We start from the raw sequence: 19128 nt of genomic DNA, 5'->3' as shown, positions 1-19128 counted from the left end.
CAACATCATCTATCGAAATAACAGAGACACTATCGTATAACACGACCTACAACAACAATCTACATCCCCACACCCTTCAACAACTCATACGGTTCTTTTGTGAGATCACATCAGATACCCACGCAACTCAAGAACCTACCAAGAAAGTTAAAACACGTAGATAACTACAGAACATTAAAAAACGAACTCTGGGAAATATACCAACAAAGTTAAGAAACCATTAACACTAATATACACATCACAAATCACTAGCATCCAATGCATAAACAGTAGCAACAACACAAATAGTGAAGGCTAAATCCCACTCTCTTCATAAAAGCTAACCCAAGCTTCGAAGTAGGTGGGATTAACTTGTCTCACTAATCTACAAGTAATACGTATAAGCAAATGCAGAAATTTGTAAGTATAATCATTCTTTCTCATACTTAAAAAATGATAATAATAATAAATAAATAAAAATAAAATAAAAAATTATACAACAAATTCTGTATAATCTTTATTGTAAATATTAGAAGAACATGTGTTGTAATTACATAATATAAAGGCAAAAAAGTATTATTAAAAATTTTAATTGAAATCCAATGTAGGAATTGCAGCACTTAGTGCTGAACTCTGTAAAATTATAAGATGCAATGTCACACAAGATGTTTATTGTATGTATAAATATTTTAGAAATCAATAAATATATTATTATTAAAAAAAATATTATTATATGAACTGAACAGACAAAAAAATACCGGTGAGTCTTATAATTTGAATTCCATAAATTTATTACTAGAAAAAGGTTTAAAAAATATAAAGCCAGCTTGGTAGATCTTGTCCAAGATCTATTTGATAAACGGAATAAACAAATAACAATAAAAATTACGAATATGAAGAGTTGGTTAAATTTAATAATACACAGTCGAAGAAGTCTTACAAACGGTAAAAGACATTAAAACCAGCATTAATGTACTAACTGACAGGCAACACAAATTGATGAAAGACACATCCGAACTCCGTCAAGAACTTAATTCGCTAAAACTACAATACGAACTTTTAAATCAACAACAACAACAACATAAAGAAGACCTTGTCATAAACAGTCTTCCAGAAACTGAATCCACAGAAAATCTCAGAGACGTAGTTTTAAAGTTAGGCCATGAATTGACATCCCCCTAGAGCATAATGATATTCAGACCATAAATCTGATTCCCAGGAAGAACAAAAAACAAGGCTCGCAACGACCCGCACCAGTCATAGTTCGTCTGTAAAGCAAGGCTGCAAGAGAGACAATCTCATAAAAGCCAGCAGACTGAAAACACCAGTTGTCAAGGACCTAAATGCAACGCAAGACAGTACACCACTCTTTCTATCTGAGTATTTAACACCTTTCAATCAGAATCTGTTGTACCTAGACACGCTATCCATGTATAATCTAATACCAACAATAACCTCATGTACTAGAGAAGAAATATTCGAAAATACTATCACTGCTTTCTGTCTAGATCATATAAACATCCGAGCACCACCAAACAATTACACTGCATCAGTCAGAAAATGCAAAGTAGCAGACCATTACTTCACCGCTCTAAACCTGCACACCAAGACAATATCCGTGCAATGTCCCACAGAAGAAAAGCGACAGAAAAGAATAATAGACGAAGAAATAGTCAACGACGTAATAAGAAAAACAGACTGGGAACACTTGGCATCAGATTCAGCAGATATCTTATACAACAACATTAAACTCACACTGGAGGAAATATATACGAAAACTGCAAAGAAAGTCAGAATTCGCTCAAAAACAACCGAAAATCCTTATAACGCAAAACGTAATCCTAGAAATACACAGAAAGGACGCTTTTTGGAAAGAATTAAAGCGATATCCAAATAACACAGCTTTAAAACCTGAATATAAGATAACTAGGAATCGCCTTACAACACAAATCAGAAATGCAAAAAGAAGCTACTACAGAGACAAACTAACCTCCGCACAAAACAACATGAAGCAAACCTGGCATCTGATCAACGAAATGCTAGATAGTGCTCCCAACACCACCGCCTCTGAAACCATAAAACACAATTTCATGAAAGACGCAAAACCTATCCAACAACTAGCAAATGACTTTAACCAATACTTTGCAGACTCCATACAAGAACTACACAGAAATATTACCCCAATCACAAAACATGTCCCTCCACTTGGACCACAATCAAAACATACATTATGGTTCCCAACCATAAAAGAAGCAGAACTTCTCTCTGCAATACATCAATCAAACTAAACAAAGACCCAGGAATTGATGGTATCAGACCTAAAGATATAAAGCAACATGCAACTAGTTTAAGTCCTTTCCTACTAAATTTAATAAATAAAATATTTAAAACAGGACAGATACCAAGTATGCTGAAGACCGCCATAATCACAATCATATACAAACAAGGAAAAAGAAATTTAATCAGCAATTACAGACCCATAGCAACATTACCGATTATCAATCAAATTATGGAGCGGATCATACTGAAGAAACTCACAGCATACACTGAGATCTTTCCTATTATCCCCTAAACATAATATGGTTTTCAGAAAAATAAGGGAACAACATCTCTCTTGGAAGACTTTACAGACGTAATTAATACCGCCTTAGACAAAAACAATATTGCCATGATAGTCCTTACTGATCTAACTAAAGCATTTGATACACCCACACATCAAACCTTGTTAGAAAAGCTGAGGCATGTTGGAATAGACGGGCCTCTTCACAGGTGGTTTACAAACTACCTTCAAAATAGAATGCATATCACACGTATCGGGTCAAACCGAAGCAGAGAGCTTTCAGTAACCTTGGAGTGCCACAGGGAGCTGTACTCTCCCCAACTCTATACAACATTTACACGCATGATATTAATCAGCTACCCCTCAAAGGTAAGATACTCCAATACGCAGACGATACAGTTATAATATCCATCCATAATAACGCAAGCATAGCCCAAACAAATATGCAACATGACATAAATCTGATCATAGAATGGCTCACGAAAAACTCCATACACCTAAACTCAGATAAGACCAAATTAATGATATTCAGAAATTCACTGACTCGACCAGTTGATAACAAATATATAACCATCCAACATCCGCTCTCCAACATAAAAAAACACACAGAAAACCACTACAATCACTCAGATTGAAACAATACGATACCTTGGAATTTACTTCGATGCAGATATGAACTGGAATAGCCACATAAATCATCTACACAACAAACTCCGAAAAATAACTGACAAACTCTACAAATTAAAAGACATAGTTCCCATACGCCTAAAAACACTAATATACAAAGCACTATGCCAAAATATACTAAGATACGCTATAACAACGCATGCTTTTTGTGCACCCCTCAAATTAAATAGATTAATGTCGCTACAGTACAAAATTATAAAACTGATCTTTTGGGAACAAAGAGAAAATCACGACCTTATAAACATTGCAATGTCCGAACACAAAATACTGACAGCAAAACATTTATGTCACTATGCAGCTTTGCTAAAACATTATTTCAATGCCAAGTACAGGACAGTCAGAAATACATACATACATGACCTCAGACAACTAATTATATCACATATAAATACAATAATCACTACGGAAAGGCCATGCGATACTTCTACATGATAAACAAATTACCTTTTGAATACAGAAACCTTACAAACTACAATATCCTGAAAAGAGCTCTAAGGACATACTACGAACAAGAAACACCCACCCAAAATACCATACAAACTTAATGAAACACAATACATTCGTTTAGGCTTCCAGTCAGTTCAGTGATGCATCAATACATTCCAAGTTACTGTGTGTGTGTGTGTGTGTGTGTGTGTGTGTGTGTGTGTGTGTGTGTGTGTGTGTGTGTGTGTGTGTGTGTGTGTGTGTGTGTGTGTGTGTGTGTGTGTGTGTGTGTGTGTGTGTGTGTGTGTGTGTGTGCGTGCGTGCGTGCGTGCGTGCGTGCGTGCGTGCGTGCGTGCGCGCGCGCGTGAATTTCTCAATCATACATTTCGTAGCTTCCCAACGCAGAAAACAAACCAACTGGTGTCATTCTCAGATAAGCTTACAAATAAGCTTCTAGGATGAAAGCTGAGAAATTACGTCTCATCCAAGACAAAAAAAAAAAAAGTATGCATCAAATGTAACCAAATTCATGTTAAGTAGGTATCACATGAAAACCAATGTAAATAATGTATGTATTATATGTAAAGAAATGTACGTAATGTAGGTATCATATGTAAACAAATGTTTGTAATAACTGTAACAAATGTACGTAATGTAATAAATAAAATAAAAGTAAAAAAAAATATTATTATTATTATTTGTTGTTAATGTTGAAATATAAATGTAATAGATAGAATATAGGAAAAAAAAAACTAGTATATATATTTATACAAATTTAATCCATAACCAATATTGCCAAAATGAAAGAGATCACTGTTTGCGTATTATATTAAGCATTGTAAATATGTATGTGAAAACAAAACGTAAAATACAGTGATATTATTAATAAAAAATATTATTAATATTATTTTCAATTTAAAAATAGCATTGTGAAAAAGTGAAATGAATCCACTCAGCATTCCCTGCTGATACCAAACAAGAAACTATGAATAGAATTTGAGAATTACTTGAACTGCAGATGAAAATAAAAATGTAAATGACAAAATGCTGAAAAAAAAATTATGTATATTTATCTAAAAAAAATTATTCCACAACCAAGATCGTTAATATGAAAAACCTCTCTCTCTTAACACACGAAATGAATAATTGTAAAGATGGATGGAAAAATGGAAAATACATTGTTGGTTATTATTATTTATGTATTTAAATAAGACATTCACTTAACATTAAATACTGAATATTTGTAGTGAGCAAAAATGTAACAGTAATGCTTCAATTGTATATTTGTAAATATTTTGTATAAATGAAGAGGATAATAAACTTTGTCAAAATAAATATTATCATCACATGAACTCTTCTGGAGTCAAAGGTTCATCGAGTGAAAGAGAGAGAGAGAGAGAGAAAGAGGTTTATACCATTAATAATTACATACATTATATGAGAAGTATACTTTATATTACAATGGGAAATAAGTGTGCATATATTACAAAAGTGTACAGACTTCCGAAAATTCTCTCTTGCTTGTAACCTATCTGTCATACTGAAGCTTAAACTCACGCTCTTAGCGTTCACAACACACTCAGGCAATACACTCACTCTCCACGTAAAAAAAGAAAAATACTTCACACCATCTTATTCACCGTTTCCTTGCGCAATTTCCGGGGTAGTTCTCGCCCCTTCCTTATTTTCCACCATCTGAAAGTCTCTCTCGTATCCCTCCGGTAAATACCACTCAAGAGCTTAAACGTCTCAATCATATCACTCCTTCGCCTTCTGTCAGCCACTGCAGATTACACGACCTCAGTTTAACATTCCACTGTCCTGAAATCATTTTTTGTCAACTGCCTCTGAACCTCTCCGAAGTACCTTCGCGTCCTCTAAACTCCGGTGAGAAAATATGAGCACAGCAGTCAAGATGTGGCTTGTCAGGGCTTTATACTATGGAATCACTACCATTTTATCTCTGCTGATTAATGTTCGTCTTAATATTGCAGCAATCCTCTGAGTCGTCTTAATCACCTTTGCGACATTCCCCTTAAATTCCAAATTTTGATTCACCTTAACCCCAAGATCTCGTGCTTCCTCAACTTCCTCCGGTATATTTCCATATATAGAGTATGCAATATTTCATCTGCAGATCCCAAAATTCAAACCTTTGCATTTAGGAACATTAAACTGAAACCCCCCCCCCTTCATCTTCCAACATTTCGGCTTATTCATATCCTCCTGGTGAGCCACTACCTCAGCACTATTCTCAATAGCCTTCCCCAGCTTCACATCATTCACAGTCAATTCGAAATCTCCTTGAGTGACAATATCATTCATAAAGAAAAGCAGTGGTCACAGCACAGAGCCCTGTGGAACTCTACCGATAACTTTCCTTTCCCCCCATGTCGTCCCTCCATACACAATCCTTTCATATCTATCAGACAACGAATGGCCAATCCACTCCACGAATAATATCCAAATAATATACGAAAATTTTTCATTGTACAGAGTATTTACATATTTACAATTAATACATATTACACTTGATGCTCTGCACATTATACTGTACGCAGTTTAAGGCACATTATTTCTTTTCAATATTTTTTCCCTTTGGATACAAATTCATATACTTATATATATATATATATATATAATTATAAGTTTTTTACCTTGGGTATAGTATACGTTAAAGATACCAAGCTATTTTAAACCTGGTTTTAATCCATTTCCCAAGTAGGCAAACAGACGAGTAAGTCAAGTTTGCGCCTGCAAGTAGTGCAAGTCTGGGTGATCCGCACGTAGTGCAAGTCTTGGACAATTCGTGGTAAAGGTGGAATAAGATCTGATCACTATTCTTAGTATTTACCCTTAATGCAAAGCAATAATATGATGCTATGCATTAAAGGCAAGGGGCCACTACCCAGACCGGTTTCGACCTTCACTGAGGTCTCATCAGTGGGAGCCAGGCTTACGAATACCGAGGTTTAAGTAATACAGAGTTTATAAATATTTTACCAAAACAATTTACCATAAGGTGCTTTGACCTTATTAAAAAAAATAAAAATCTCAGGATGAGAGATAGATGTAGAAAGTATTTTACCTTGGGTGTAATAAACGTTAAAGATACCAAGCTATTTTAAACCTAGTTTTACTCCATTTACCAAGTAAGCAAACAGACAAACAAGTCAAGTTTGTGCCTGCAAGTATTGCATGTCTTATAATTAAAAAATAATTATTTTTATAGTTAATAATGTTTATAATTAAAATAGCTTGGTATCTTTAACATATATATATATATTTTTTTTTTTCAAAATTCATTTTTACTCTGTTGGAATATTATAAAAAAGGTTTAATGACTACTACCGAGAGAAAAGATGACAAGATATATTTAAAAAAGATACTATTAGTTTACTAGTTTCGTTACATGAACATCCTCAGGTATCACAATCAAAGAAGTATATAAAAAATTACAGAGACTTAAAATTGTACTAACAGAACAAGTATAAAAAAACAGTAGCGTGTTTGAAAAAAATGCAAGTATGAGTTCCAAACAAACGAATACCACGCGCTGTCGCGAGTGTGCCAGTACTGAACAGAAGCAACGTGTGCGTCAGAGAGATTGTAACTCAGGCTGTTGTTGATATGAGAGGAATCTAGAGAAATTTCCCTAGATTCCACAATCTTTCTTTTGAGTTCATCGTAGCACACATGGATGTTGGCAGTTTGAGTCCAGTTTACAATGTGCAGGCGGCCTTCGTCTGAGTTAGCTGAAAAGAGAACGTGGCTAGAGAGAGCGCTAGCTCTAGTCCTGTTATAGGAGATATCTCTACAGTGTTCATCCAAACGTAGAAGGATGGATTTAGCAGTCTGTCCATAGTATGGCTTTCCGCAATCACACAAAATCTTGTATACTCCTGGAAACTGAGTAGGAAGATGTTTCTGTTTATGTTTGCTAAGTAATGAACGAAGTTTTGGAAGCGTAGTGAAGCACGTTTTGAAGTTGAATTTCTTGAGAATCTTGGCCAGTTTTGGTGAAAGAGAGCTGATGTAAGGCAAGGAGATGAAGGCTCTTGGGGAAGAGGGATCTTCAGAAGTAGTTGAGTGCCTGGGGGAAAGAAATTTGTCAATTTTCTTTGGAGAGAAACCATTGTTAATAAACGTTTTTTTAAGAAAACGGAGTTCATTTTCAAATTCTGTTTCTTCTGTAAGTAATGATTTGGCTCCAGTTTGAGTCCAGTTTACAATGTGCAGGCGGCCTTCGTCTGAGTTAGCTGAAAAGAGAACGTGGCTAGAGAGAGCGCTACCTCTAGTCCTGTTATAGGAGATATCTCTACAGTGTTCATCCAAACGTAGAAGGATGGATTTAGCAGTCTGTCCATAGTATGGCTTTCCGCAATCACACAAAATCTTGTATACTCCTGGAAACTGAGTAGGAAGATGTTTCTGTTTATGTTTGCTAAGTAATGAACGAAGTTTTGGAAGCGTAGTGAAGCACGTTTTGAAGTTGAATTTCTTGAGAATCTTGGCCAGTTTTGGTGAAAGAGAGCTGATGTAAGGCAAGGAGATGAAGGCTCTTGGGGAAGAGGGATCTTCAGAAGTAGTTGAGTGCCTGGGGGAAAGAAATTTGTCAATTTTCTTTGGAGAGAAACCATTGTTAATAAACGTTTTTTTAAGAAAACGGAGTTCATTTTCAAATTCTGTTTCTTCTGTAAGTAATGATTTGGCTCGGTGGGCTAAAGTGGAAATAATACCACATTTTTGTGGGGGATAGTGATGGGAGGAAGCATGAAGGTATCTGTCAGTATGAGAAGGCTTTCTAAAAATTGAGATTTTAATGCTCTCAGCACATCTGGTAAGTTTGAGGTCTAAAAAGGGAAGGCAGTCATCTGATTCCAGTTCGAAGGTGAAAGAGATTTTTTCATGGCACTTGTTTAGGTGGTCTAAAAATAAATAGAGGTTATTGACACCGTCTTCCCAGATGAGGAAAATATCATCAATATAGCGGTACCAGACTTTTGGTTTAAAGTGAAAGGAGTTAATAGCTTTTTCTTCAAAATCGTTGAGAAATATATCCGCAAGAATCGGAGAGAGTGGGCTGCCCATAGCCAGACCTGAGTTTTGTAAGTAGATCTTGTTATCATATTTGAAGTATCCTGACTTTATGCAATGGGAGAGAAGAGCAAAGAGTTTTTTTGATAATTTGTTCTTGAGAAGATCGAGGACTTCTTGAGCAGGAACATTTGTAAAGAGAGAAACAATATCAAAACTGGCCATTAAATCTGTTTTTTTAAGTTTGATGTCCTTGATTTTAGAAACAAAATCTGCAGAGTTTTTAATATGTGAAGAGGAAATTCCAGAAAGATTTCTTAGAAAACTCGCTAGAAATTTGGAGAGATTATAAGTGGGAGAGTGTATGCCCTCAACTATAGGTCTGAGTGGGCAGTTATTTTTGTGAATCTTGGCGAGACCATACAGTCGAGGTATCAAGGGATGAAGTGACCTAAGAGAAAGCCGAATGTTTCTTTGTAACTCTAAGGTGGTTTTTAATAAATTATTAGTTCTATTGTGTAGTTCCATCGTAGGGTCATTAGCAATTTCTGAGTAGGTATCACTATTTAAAAGTTCCAAGATTTTATTATGGTAATCAGACTTGTTTAAGTTGACAGTTGCATTCCCTTTGTCTGCCGGAAGGATTACTATGTTACTATTATCTTTTAAGGACTTGATAACTTTCCTTTCAGAGTAAGATATGTTGTCAGGTGGAGGTCTAGCTTTATTAATAATCTCGGTAATAGTCATTAAACCTTTTTTATAATATTCCAACCGAGTAAAAATGAATTTTGAAAATATCTACTTTCCTGATGACGAGGAATTAAATTCACTGGTCAAAGAATATCAGAAGAATCTCAGAGCGATTGGATTGTACATCAACAGACTTGTATTTCTAAAAAGATGTAAGTGCAATTCTATTATTCCACGCTTCCTTAATTTTAAAGAATCGATAAAAACCGCTAGAGCTGAAAGAATTTATAGGAGAGCAAAACTAGATCATTTATCGGAACGCATTTGTGATACCAAACGTTGTCTTGCTGCTTATTTTTCCAAGAAGACCTATCACGAAACACGTTTTTCTCATTCTCTAGACAGTTCACTTTGGAACCATTTAAAAGAAATTAGCACTCTTAAGGCTTCTAAAATACAGAATTTAAATAAAATAAATCTCATTAGAAAATATGATTCTCTTAAATATAATCAAGATAGCAAAACTTCTCATTTTGATTCTTCCTATCTAAAAAAGTTGTCATCAATAAGTCTTCCCATCAACTATCTTTGGCAGAAGAAAGCATACTTGCTAAAGGTCTCAACTTTGTCACTGCTCCTACGTACATCCCTAGAGAACATCTCTTAACAAAGATAGAAAAGGCAGCTTCTTTATTACCAAACAAAGACGCTAACCTCCTCCGTATGGAAGCAATTTTCTCTATAAATTACATAATCTGCTTCTTTGGTTATAAGGATTACGTGTGGATGAGTGAGGCAAGTTAATCCCACCTACTTCGAAGCTTGGGTTAGCTTTTATGAAGAGAGTGCGATTTAGCCTTCACTATTTGTGTTGTTGCTACTGTTTATGTATGGGATGTAGGCATTGGATACTAGTGATTTGTGATGTGTATATTAGTGTTGATGGTTTCTTAACTTTGTTGGTATATTTTCCAGAGTTCGTTTTTTAATGTTCTGTAGTTATCTACGTGTTTTAACTTTCTTCGTAGGTTGTTGAGTTGCGTGGGTATCTGATGTGATCTCACAAATGAACCGTATGAGTTGTTGAAGGGTGTGGGGATGTAGAGAGTTGTTGTAGGTCGTGTTATACGATATGTGTCTCTGTTGTTTCGATAGATGATGTTGAAGTAATTCCTTGTTAATGTCATGTAGTGTTTCTGGTTTTTAATGCTCAGAATTCTGAGTGTCGCCATGTGCTGGTCGGATATTGGTTGTTGCGTGAAAGGTGTCCAGATCACTGTTGACACGATTTTCCTGTGTAGTGTTTCTAATTTTGTTAGGTGGCTGTTTGATGTATTTCTATAGACTGCTATTTCGCATCTGAGTAGGGATTCGCAGATACCGTGATATAGGAGTTTTTTTTATGTTGGGTGGAATAATGTCTTTAACTTGGAAGAGTTTTGCTGCGATGATCCGGAGTTTGGTGCAGCTTGTTTCTCTGTATATATGTGTATTCTCCAGATGATAACCTTGATATGAAGGTCAAAACGTCGAGTGTTCATTTTGGTTTATATTAAACTAAAGTTTGGCTTTAACACGGTAGTTGTCTCTATAATTTTCCATAATATATTCTGATCACCGTCTAAGCATGAAAGAAAATATTGATGAATATATTATTATTATTATTATTATTATTATTATTATTATTATTATTATTATTATTATTATGATACAACCCAAGAATCATACGCCCCGCATCACTATCGATAAACTGTCACACATACCTCTGCATTAACAACAAAAATACCTGCCAATGTTCCGAAATCAAACCTGTAACACACGCAAAATACCTCGGTCTCTATATAGATTCCCACCTTAAATGGACAAAACATATAGAATATCTAAACACCAAACTCCAGATCATCGCAGCAAAACTCTTCCAAGTTAAAGACATTATTCATTCCAACATTAAAAAAAACCTATTTCATGATATCTGCGAATCCCTACTCAGATACGGAATAACAGTATATACAAATACATCAAACAGCCACGTAACAAAATTAGAAACATTACACAGGAAAATCGTGTCAACAGTGATCTGGACACCCAATATCCGACAAGCACATGGCGATACACAAAATTCTGAGCATTAAAAACCTGATACACTACATGAGATTAACAATGAATTACTTCAACATCATCTATCGAAACAACAGAGACACATATCGTATAACACGACCTACAACAACTCTCTACATCCCCACACCCTTCAACAACTCATACGGTTCTTTTGTGAGATCACATCAGATACCCACGCAACTCAACAACCTACCAAGAAATTTAAAACACATAGATAACTACAGAACATTAAAACACGAACTCTGGAAAATATACCAACAAAGTTAAGAAACCATTAGCACTAATAATCACATCACAAATCACCAGCATCCAATGCCAACATCCCATACATAAACAGTAGCAACAACACAAATAGCGAAGGCTAAATCCCACTCTCTTAAGAAAAGTTAACCGAAGCTTCGAAGTAGTTGGAATTAACTCGTCTCACTCATCCACACGTAATCCTTATAACCAAAGAAGCAGATTATGTAATAAAACAATTAGTAAAGTATATAACAATTAAGAAGATACTGAAGATACTGATTATTATGTGATAATATCGTTAATATAATACTCTTATTTAACATGAAAAAATAATGTAATAAATATTTCTTATAATCAAAAAATTATATAAACAAAAAATTATTGTACAAAAAATTTTGAATAATCTTCATTGTTAACATTAGAAGAACATGTTTGTAAATACATAATATTGAGGCAAAAAAAATACTATTAAAAATTTTAGTTGAAATCAGTGTAGAAAATAAAGCACTTAAAGCTGAATTCTGTAAAATTATAAGTCGCAATGTCACTCAAGATGTCTATTGTATGTGTAAATATTTTAGCAATCAATAAATTACTATTACTATTAAAAAATTATTATTATTATTATTATTATTATACATTAGGTTACAAAATTAAATTGGGCTAGAGCCCAACATGTTTATATATATATACAGGGTGTTCGGGATAAATTTGACATATTTATAATTAATTATATTTTTCCGTAAGTTACATGTATTAACACACACTTCTCTTCATTTAAAAGTTTGGACCCTTCTTCATTCATATACAAGATGTCAGAAAGGATGGATAGCTGGAACCCACCTGAATCATGGAAGAGAATAACTTGTATCATGATGATTCGTGCCCGCCATCAAAATAAGGATATTACGACTGCTGCCCAATGCTCCCTGAATACAGTAAAAACAATCAGGCATGAATTAGAGACTTGCAATGGTGACTACGAGGATGTAGCAAGAAGAAAGATCCCTAGCAGACGATCTGATTGCGTTCGTACAGCAGAATTCCTCGCAAATCTGCAGGAACAGGTGTTGAAGAACCCTGGCATTGGAATTCGGGCTTTGTTCGTGGAGTTGCTAACTGTAGTCAAGCCCTGGATAACAAGGGTAGCCAATGGTAGGCCGTATGTATGGCAGCAGGATTCGGCCCCTTGCCACACCTCTGGGAAAAGTCAAAAATGGTTGTCTGAAAATTTCTACGACTTCACCAGTCCAAATGTTTGGCCTCCAAACTCCCCAGACCTTAACCCCATGGATTATTTTGTATGGGGCGCAGTTGAAAAAGACACCAATCGCACTTCCAGTAATACAAAAGCCCAGTTAATGGATAAAATTAAAACAGTTTTTGCGGCCCTTCCCAGGGAGACTGTAGCATCAGCTTGTTCGAGGTTCCGAAGCAGAATTGAAGCTGTGATCGATGCTAATGGTGGTTATTTTGAGTAAATCTTGTTGATAGTATTGTAATTAACTCTGCCTGTAATGTTTTTTTGTCAATTCATTAAATTTAATAGATACAAAGAAGATTTTCTTTTTCCTTACGAAACTGTCAAATTTATCCCGAACACCCTGTATATATATATATTTTTTTTTTTAAAACATAGATTTAGTGACTTAAAAAACCGAGATAACTTATAAAGATTTTAATGAGAATAATACAACTAGTTTCGGCTTATAACAGCCTTCCTCAGGTATTCATAAAGGAAAAGAATAGTAATAAACATTGAAGTATCTAAAACAACTGGAAATTACAGGTAAAAATTGCCACACATAATTGATACATAAAAAACGTTGTATTTTTTCAAGTTGTTCCAACTGGCGTGCCATTGTTTATTGCAAGTGTGCGTGCAGGCTCACGTGAACGCCAATATTGAATAACTGCAGCATGGCTATCTGGGATGTTATAACTCAAATTGTTGTTTAAGTGGACAGGATTCAGAAGGATTTCCCTTGATTCTACAATTTTTCTCTCAAACTCATCATCACAGCGAAAAATATTTTCTGATCTATTCCAGCATACAGAGTGGCTTTGTTGGTCATCATTAGGATTATTACTGGATAACGCAGTTGCATGAGATCTTTTGTATGAGATGTCTCTCTTATGCTCTTCTATTCTTTGTTCAATAGATTTGTTAGTTTGTCCAATGTATGGGATATTGCAATCGCACCATAATTGTTTTACACCTCGATATTTTAGGTAGTGATAAGATCTTTGGATGGCTGATTAGAGAAACGGATTTTAGGAAGTGTGGTGAAGAACGTCTTGATATTATATTTTTAAGGACTTTAGCTAATTTTTAGAGACTGTGCTAATGTATGCAATGGAGATGCTGCCTTTTAAAATTAATAGTTTCTGTAGTGTACTGTCTAGGAGGATCCAGAAGAAATATTTTAATCTTTTTTTTTCAGAGTATCCATTTGGTTTAAAGATAAGAGTGGGGTGATTTATTTCTTTTTGTAGTTCATTCAAGAGAGAGCGTGCTCTGTGTCCTAAGGTAGATATAGTTCCAAGTTTTTGTGATGGAAAATGATGAGAAAGATTATGCAGATATCTATTGGTATGAGTAGGTTTTCTGTACATAGAGATTTTTAATCTTTCAGAGCATCCAGAAAAGGTAAGGATTTATTATTTTCTAGATCAGCAGTAAATTTTATATTAGGATGTTGGATGTTTAGATGATGAAGAAAATCTGTGAGAGATGTGTGCCCGTGATTCCAAATAATGAATATATCAACAACATATCGTTTCCAAACTTTTGGTTTAAATGAGAAGGAAGATATGGCTTTCGATTCAAAATCTTCAAGGAAGATGTTAGCTAGCACTGGGGACAAAGGATTGCCCATTGCCAGGCCTTGTTTTTGTTGGTAAACGGAGCCTGATATCTGAAGTAACCAGAATGAATGCAATGTTTTAATAAAGCAAACATTTTTTTGGATAATTTGTCCTTTAGTAATGTAGGTACCTCGTCTGTAGGAACGTTAGTAAATAAAGATATAATGTCAAAACTTGCTAGAATGTCATTTTCATTGATGAGAATATCTTTTATATGCGAAACAAAATCTGTGGTGGTTTTGATGAAAGATGAAGATTTATTGGAGAAACACTTGAGGTACTTTGCTAGATATTTTGAAAGTTTATACGTAGGTGAGTCAATTCCTTCCACAATTGGGCGAAGAGGGATGTTTTCTTTATGAATTTTGGGAACTCCATAGATGCGTGGGATAAGAGGATGTAGAGAGCGTAAAGAGAGAGGCGAACATTATGAGGAAGTTCACTCGTAGTCAACAAACTTTTTTTATTATCCCGACGTTTCGATCTTCACATCAAGATCATTATCTGGAGCGTACATAAGTATACAGAACAAGCTGAGTTACATCATTAACTGTAAGCTAGAGAAACAATGATTTGATCACATATTATTCTACTGACGTGACCTCTAGTGAAAAAAAAAATAAAATAAAAATTAAAATAAAAATTAATTTTTACATCAAGCTAAATTCTATTTTTACAATGACAGGGATAAACATTCTTTTAGATGGTTTTCTTTCAGAAACAATGATGTCCTATTTTTAGTATTACAATTCTTATTTTTGATTTACAATACTGGATTTTCTACAGTCCTGTTTATAGTTGTTCTTGGTGAGGAAGGTCGAATATATACCTTCCAAATGTTTGGAATTTTTAAACTATCATTGTTGTTCAGATTGGGGTGGTTGCTGATAATCTCACAGGCTTCCTTGAATTTCCGTTCATACCATGCTCTACTGTGATGTAGACAGCTGGTGATTTTCTAGTCAGTTCTGTGTAAGGTATTCAGGGCATGATCAGAAAGGCCAGCTTCACCATAATTATTATATTTAATGTGTCATTTATGTTCTTTTTGTCTAATAGGAATAGTGCGTCCTGTTTCTCCTATATATGGTATGTTGCAAGTACAGTAGATCCGGTATACTCCAGAGTGGGCTAGTGGAGGGAGTGGGTCTGTGGATGATTTGAGTAAGCTTTTTAATTTTGCAGGAGGTTTAAAGGTGGCTTTGAGGTTGTACTTTTGTAGTACTCTGTTTATTTTGTCTGATATTCCTTTAATGTAGGGAATGGTTATAGTTTTACTGTAGTCTGGTTTGTCTTTGTTTTTTATTGTGGTTTTGTAGAGAATTTTATTTATAGTATTTTGGCTGTATCCGTTTTTTTTGTAGGTTATTACTGATAATTAATTTTAAACTCGTTTTTCAGTGCCTGTTCACTGGAACAAATCGTCTGAGCTCTGTTTTTTAGCGTGTTGATGACATCTAGTTTTTGTGTTGGGTGGTGGTAGGAGTTTATGTGTATATATTGTCCCGTATGTGTCGGCTTTCGGTAAACAGTGAAGGAAAGATTGCCCGAGGGAAGACGTGTGACAAGTGTATCTAGAAACGGAAGTGTGTTGTGTTTTTTAATTTCAGTTGTGAACTATATGCGCTTGTATTGTTTGTTTAGGTGGCTAAGGAATGTGTCTAATGTCTGGCGGCCATGGGACCAGATCGCGAAAACATCGTCAACGTATCTAAGCCAGACTTTGGGTTTTAGAGGGGAGGAATCTACGGCAAGTTGCTCAAAATGTTCCATGTAAAAGTTAGCAATAGGGGGGGATAATGGTGAGCCCATGGGTGTGCCTTCTTTTTGTAAGTAGAAAGCGTTTTACCATACAGAGTAACCCGACTGTAATACATGCGCAAAAAGCGCCGTGATATCTGGAGGGAATTTGTTCTGTAGGAGAAGGATTGTGTCATTGATTGGGACATTTGTAAAGACGGCAGAGACGTCAAAACTGACTAATAAATCATCTTTTTCTAATGTAATGTCTTTGATGGTGTTTATGAAGTGTTGTGTGTTTTTGATATAGGAGGGGGGATGACCTACCAACTCCTTGAGTGTTGCCGCTAATTTTTTGGCTAAGTGATACGTCGGGCTGTCAATTCTTTCAACGATAGGTCTTAGCGGGGTGTTTTCTTTCTGAATTTTTGGTAGCCCGTAAATTCTAGGGGAGCGCGCGTAATGAGGGAACAGTTTTTTGATTGTATCTTCGGGCCATGTGGTAGTTGATTTAAGTAGTTTCTCTGTTTGTTTTTTGTTCTGTTAGTTGGGTTGTAGTTAACTAGTTTGTATGTTATTGTCAGAGACCAGCAGATTCAATTTTTCTATATAAGTGGTACGGTTTAAAATGAGAGTGGCATTTCCTTTATCGGCTATGGTTATTACTATGTTCGGATTTGTTTTAAGTGATTTTATCGCTGTTAATTCGTGTTTAGTTATGTTGCTTGTTATTGTTTTGTTATGGTTTAAAATGTTCGCAGTTTCTATACGTATTTTGTCTGCTATGTTATTCGGTACGAATCTTAGGCCTCTTTCTATATTACAAATAACTTCAAATTTGTCTATCGTTTTTGGTGCTAAAGCAAATAAACCTTTGTTAAGTATCGAGATTTCGTCTTTGTTTAGAACGTGGTTAGATAGGTTAATTATGTTATTGATACCCGTGGGTGATTGGTGGCTCCTGTTGTTTCTTGCTTCTGGTGGTTGTTCTTGTTCACTGTGGCAAACTTTGAATATGGCGGCTGGTTTTGTCGTTCTTTTAGTCTTTGAAATTTGGAAATTAGGTTTCTCTACAAGACCTCAATAAAAAAACAAACAAACAAAAAAAGACAAACCAGATTACAATAAAACTATAACCATTCCCTACATTAAAGGAATATCAGACAAAATAAACAGAGTACTACAAACGTACAACCTGAAAGCCACCTTTAAACCTCCTGCAAAATTAAAAAGCTTACTCAACTCATCCAAAGACCCACTCCCTCCACTAGCCCACCCTGGAGTATACCGGATCTATTGTACTTGCAACATACCATAGGAGAAACAGGACGCACAATTCCTATTAGACAAAAGGAACATAAACGACACATCAAATATAATAATTATGGTGAAGCTGGCCTTTCTGATCATGCCCTGAATGCCTTACACAGAATTGACTGGAAAACCACCAGCTGTCTACATCACACTAGAACATGGTATGAACGGAAATTCAAGGAAGCCTGTGATATTATCAGCAACCACCCCAATCTGAACAACAATGATGGTTTAAAAATCCCAAACATTTGGAAGGTATATATTCGACCTTCCTCACCAAGAACAACTATAAACAGGACTGTAGAAAATCCAGTATTGTAAATCAAAAATAAGAATTGTAATACTAAAAATAGGACACCAATTGTTTCTGAAAGAAAACCATCTAAAATAATTTTTATCCCTGTCATTGTAAAAATAGAATTTAGCTTGATGTAAAAATTAATTTTTATTTTATTTTTTATTTTATTTTATTTTTTATTTTTTCACCAGAGGTCACGTCAGTAGAATAACATGTGATCAAATCATTGTTTCTCTAGCTTACAGTTAATGATGTAACTCAGCTTGTTCTGTATACTTATGTACGCTCCAGATGATGATCTTGATGTGAAGATCGAAACGTCGGGATAATAAAAAAAAAAAAGTTTGTTAACACGGTTGTAAATTCCATAAAATTTTTAAAATGAATGCTGATCACCGTGTAATCCTAAAATAAAGGTTCACTCGTAGAAGTTGTTTGTACGGTTTTGTAATTCTCTTGTAGGATCTTCCTGAAGAATTGAATATGTCGAATTATCTTCAAGTAATTGAAGCATTTCGTTATGGTAATCTTCAGAGTTGAGGATGACCGTGGAATTGCCTTTATCCGCAGGTACAATAATAATGTTACTGTTCTGTTTTAGATTTTTAGGGCTTGTCTTTCAGCCAGAGAAATATTATCTGTTGGAGGTTTAGCATTATTGAAAATGAAAATCGATTCAATACGAAGAAGTTTTGCCAAATGATTAGGAATGAGTGAACCTGCCTTTTCTATTTTTGTAAGAAGATATTCTTTAGGGATAAATTTTGGTGAGGGAATGAAACTGAGACCTTTGCTAAGAATATCCGTTTCCGCATCCGTTAAAATATGAGATTTGTTGAATACAACTTTTTCAGGATTAATACGGGCTTCACTATGACTAGATCTGTTTTGTATCATTTTTAGATTATTAAATTTCCTATTATTATTATATATATATATATATATATATATATATATATATATATATATATATATATATATATATATATATATATATATATATATATATATTATATATATAATAATATATAATAATATATAGAAAATTCTGTATTACTTAAAACTTAGTATTTCTTAGCCTGGCTCCCACTGACGAGACCTCAATAAAGGTCGAAACCGGTCTGGGTATTGGCCCTTGCCTTTAATACATAGCATCATACATCTC

Source organism: Typopeltis vanoorti, chromosome 15, assembly GCF_054136105.1.
Source record: "Typopeltis vanoorti isolate ZY-2024b chromosome 15, IOZ_Tvanoo_1.0, whole genome shotgun sequence".
NCBI lineage: Eukaryota > Metazoa > Arthropoda > Arachnida > Uropygi > Thelyphonidae > Typopeltis > Typopeltis vanoorti.
The sequence above is the reverse complement of the archived record's forward strand: the minus strand, read 5'-3'. Positions refer to the sequence as shown.